This window comes from Durio zibethinus, unplaced genomic scaffold, assembly GCF_047325235.1.
Source record: "Durio zibethinus cultivar Kanyao isolate XHJ-2024 unplaced genomic scaffold, ASM4732523v1 HiC_scaffold_3, whole genome shotgun sequence".
In the NCBI taxonomy this organism is placed as follows: domain Eukaryota; kingdom Viridiplantae; phylum Streptophyta; class Magnoliopsida; order Malvales; family Malvaceae; genus Durio; species Durio zibethinus.
Window position 1 is genome coordinate 5,028,237 of NW_028323044.1, and position 5,000 is coordinate 5,033,236.

Below are 5,000 nucleotides of genomic sequence, written 5' to 3' on the forward strand. Positions count from 1 at the left end.
GATCGGGTGCTAGGTGGGTTTAGGCACATCTTCAAATTTCTGCCGTGCCAATGCCATTTTTATGGCTTGTAAATTCATACAATGGTCCCCTAAGCCTTCACGTGAAGTTTCGTTGCAAGATGACTCGTTTTCTATTTTTCACGATTTTCGAAACTTTTTGCGGTTCGTGATTTTTTAGAATTTTTTTAGAAGGAGTTTTGGCACCAAATTTTGTGGACGTGATCCTTCTATTTTTGTTGGCATGCACAAAAAAATTCAGCTAAAAACTCGAACCGGAGAAGATTTCGCGACCGTTTGAAAAAAGTGTCCCCGTTTCAGACACTTCAACGGCTACTGGCAGCAAACCTGTAAAATCTCAAACGCTCTTTAAGGGGGTGTGAGTTCTCAGAGGTTTGATGAGGGATAGGGGGCCAACACAAGGGCCAAGTACCAGCACCCATCACACGTCATGTGCGCACACCCCCCCGGCCCCCCTCCCAATCGCCGGAACCCCAATGCCGCCGGTCAGGTTCTCCGGCGGTACTCCGGTGATGCTCCGGCGATGCTGTCCCGAGTGAAAAAAATGCGGCACCAGCACATGCTGGAGCCAAGCATGGGCACCGTGGCTCAAAATCGAACTTCGGCCAAGGCCTCGACCATCAATGGCACATGATGACGCATGGTGATGGCACATGCATCGACCATCATCGGCATAGGCTGCCCTTCGGTACGGGCACTTGCCTCGACCGCCATCGGCACAAGCTGGGCCCTGGTGTGGGTTGTTGCCTCGATCACCAGCGGCACATGCTGAGCCTTGGTGCGGGCGGTTGCCTCGAGCACCATCGGCAGACCCTGGGCCCTGGTGCGGCCGGTTGCCCCGATAACCATCGGCACACGCTGGGCCCTGGAGCGGCCGGTTGCCTCGATCACCATCGGCAAAAGCTGGGCCCTGGTGCGGGCGCTTGCCTCGACCACCATCGGCACACGCTGGGCACTGGTGCGGGCGCTTGCCTCGACCACCATCGGCACACGCTGGGCACTGGTGCGGGCGCTTGCCTCGACCACCATCGGCACACGCTGGGCCCTGGTGCGGGCGCTTGCCTCGATCACCATCGGCACACGCTGGGCCCTGGTGCGGGCGCTTGCCTCGACCACCATCGGCACACGCTCGGCCCTGGTGCGGTCGGTTGCCTCGAGCACCATCGACACACGCTCGGCCCTGGTGCGGGCGCTTGCCTCGACCACCATCGGCACACGCTGGGCCCTGGTGCGGCAGGTTGCCTCGAGCACCATCGGCACACGCTGGGCACTGGTGCGGTCGGTTGCCTCGACCACCATCGGCACACGCTGGGCCCTGGTGCGGGCGCTTGCCTCGACCACCATCGGCACACGCTGGGCCCTGGTGCGGCAGGTTGCCTCGAGCACCATCGGCACACGCTGGGCCCTGGTGCGGTCGGTTGCCTCGATCACCATCGGCACACGCTGGGCCCTGGTGCGGGCGGTTGCCTCGACCACCATCGGCACACGCTGGGCCCTGGTGCGGCAGCTTGCCTCGAGCACCATCGGCACACGCTCGGCCCTGGTGCGGTCGGTTGCCTCGACCACCATCGGCACACGCTGGGCCCTGGTGCGGCAGGTTGCCTCGACCACCATCGGCACACGCTGGGCCCTGGTGCGGGCGGTTGCCTCGACCACCATCGGCACACGCTCCGCCCTGGTGCGATCGGTTGCCTCGAGCACCATCGGCACACGCTGGGCCCTGGTGCGGCAGGTTGCCTCGACCACCATCGGCACACGCTGGGCCCTGGTGCGGGCGGTTGCCTCGACCACCATCGGCACACGCTGGGCCCTGGTGCGGGCGCTTGCCTCGACCACCATCGGCACACGCTGGGCCCTGGTGCGGCAGGTTGCCTCGACCACCATCGGCACACGCTGGGCCCTGGTGCGGGCGCTTGCCTCGACCACCATCGGCACACGCTGGGCCCTGGTGCGGGCGCTTGCCTCGACCACCATCGGCACACGCTGGGCCCTGGTGCGGCAGGTTGCCTCGACCACCATCGGCACACGCTGGGCCCTGGTGCGGGCGCTTGCCTCGAGCACCATCGGCACACGCTCGGCCCTGGTGCGGTCGGTTGCCTCGAGCACCATCGGCACACGCTGGGCCCTGGTGCGGCAGGTTGCCTCGACCATCATCGGCAGCCTCGACCACCATCGGCACACGCTGGGCCCTGGTGCGGGCGCTTGCCTCGACCACCATCGGCACACGCTCGGCCCTGGTGCGGTCGGTTGCCTCGAGCACCATCGGCACACGCTGGGCCCTGGTGCGGCAGGTTGCCTCGACCACCATCGGCACACGCTGGGCCCTGGTGCGGGCGGTTGCCTCGACCACCATCGGCACACGCTGGTCCCTGGTGCGGGCGCTTGCCTCGAGCACCATCGGCACACGCTGGGCCCTGGTGCGGCAGGTTGCCTCGAGCACCATCGGCACACGCTGGGCCCTGGTGCGGCAGGTTACCTCGAGCACCATCGGCACACGCTGGGCCCTGGTGCGGGAGCTTGCCTCGAGCGCCATCGGCACACGCTGGGCCCTGGTGCGGCAGGTTGCCTCGAGCACCATCGGCACACGCTGGGCCCTGGTGCGGTCGGTTGCCTCGAGCACCATCGGCACACGCTGGGCGCTGGTGCGGGCGCTTGCCTCGACCAGCATCGGCACACGCTGGGCCCTGGTGCGGCAGGTTGCCTCGATCACCATCGGCACACGCTGGGCCCTGGTGCGACAGGTTGCCTCGAGCACCATCGGTACACTATCGGCCCTGGTGCGGGCGGTTGCCTCGACCACCGTCGGCACACGCTGGGCCCTGGTGCGGGCGCTTGCCTCGAGCACCTTCGGCACACGCTGGGCCCTGGTGCGGGCGGTTGCCTCGAGCACCATCGGCACACGCTGGGCCCTGGTGGGTTTAGGCACATCTTCAAATTTCTGCCGTGCCAATGCCATTTTTATGGCTTGTAAATTCATACAATGGTCCCCTAAGCCTTCACGTGAAGTTTCGTTGGAAGATGACTCGTTTTCTATTTTTCATGATTTTCGAAACTTTTTGCGGTTCGGGATTTTTTAAAATTTTTTTATAAGGATTTTTGGCCCCAAATTTTGTAGGCATGATCCTTCTATTTTTGTTGGCATGCACAAAAAAATTCAGCTAAAAACTCGAAGTAGAGAAGATTTTGTGACCGTTTGAAAAAAGTGTCCCCATTTCAGACACTTTAACGGCTACTGGTAGCAAACCTGTAAAATCTCAAATGCTCTTTAAGGGGGTGTGAATTCTCAGAGGTTTGATGAGGGATAGGGGGCCAACACAAGGCCAAGTACCAGCACCCATCGCACATCATGTGCGCACACCCCCCCGGCCCCCCTCCCAATCGCCGGAACCCCAATGCCGCCGGTCAGGTTCTCCGGCGGTACTCCGGCGATGCTCCGGCGATGCTCCGGCGATGCTGTCCCGAGTGAAAAAAATGCGGCACCAGCACATGCTGGAGCCAAGCATGGGCACCGTGGCTCAAAATCGAACTTCGGCCAAGGCCTCGACCATCAATGGCACATGATGGCGCATGGTGATGGCACATGCATCGACCATCATCGGCATAGGCTGCCCTTCGGTACGGGCACTTGCCTCGACCGCCATCGGCACAAGCTGGGCCTTGGTGTGGGTTGTTGCCTCGATCACAATCGGCACATGCTGAGCCTTGGTGCGGGCGGTTGCCTCGAGCACCATCGGCAGACCCTGGGCCCTGGTGCGGCCGGTTGCCCCGATAACCATCGGCACACGCTGGGCCCTGGGGCGGGCGCTTGCCCCCAGCACCATCGGCACACGCTGGGCCCTGGTGCGGGCGGTTCCCTCGACCACCATCGGCACACGTTGGGCCCTGGTCCGGGCGGTTACCCCCAGCACCATCGGCACACGCTGGGCCCTGGTGCGGGCGCTTGCCCCCAGCACCATCGGCACACGCTGGGCCCTGGTGCGGGCGGTTGCCCCCAGCACCATCGGCACACGCAGGGCCCTGGTGCGGGCGGTTGCCCCGAACACCATCGGCACAAGCCGGCCCTTGGTGCGGGCTCCTGGCTCGACCACCATCGGCACACGCTGGGCCCTGGTGCGGGCGGTTGCCTCGAACACCATCGGCACACGCCGGCCCTTGGTGCGGCCGGTTGCCTCGACCACCATCGGCACACGCTGGGCCCTGGTGCTGGCGGTTGCCTCGAACACCATCGGCACACGCCGGCCCTTGGTGCGGCCGGTTGCCTCGACCACCATCGGCACACGCTCGGCCTTGGTGAGGGCGCTTGCCTCGACCACCATCGGCACACGCTGGGCCCTAGTGCGGGCGGTTGCCTCGACCACCATCGGCACACGCTCGGCCTTGGTGAGGGCGCTTGCCTCGACCACCATCGGCACACGCTGGGCCCTGGTACGGGCGCTTGCCTCGACCACCATCGGCACACGCTCGGCCTTGGTGCGGGCGGTTGCCTCGACCACCATCGGCACACGCTGGGCCCTGGTGCTGGCGGTTGCCTCGACCACCATCGGCACACGCTGGGCCCTGGTAGGGGCGGTTGCCTCGAACACCATCGGCACAAGCCGGCCCTTGGTGCGGGCGGTTGCCTCGAGCACCATCGGCACACGCTGGGCCCTGGTGCGGGCGGTTGCCTCGACCACCATCGGCACACGCTGGGCCCTGGTGCGGACGGTTGCCTCGAGCACCATGGGCACACGCTGGCCCTTGGTGCGGGCTCTTGCCTCGACCACCATCAGCAGAAGATGGCCCTTACGTCGAACACCATCGATACATGCCGGGCCTTGGTGTGGGCACATGCCTCGAGCTGGTGCGGGCGGTTGCCTCGACCACCATCGGCTCACGTTGGCCCTTGTTGCGGGCACATGCCTCGACCACCATCGGCACCTGTGCACCCTCGGTGTGGGATTTGCTTGTTTGAAAAAAGTGTCCCCGTTTCAGACATTTTAACG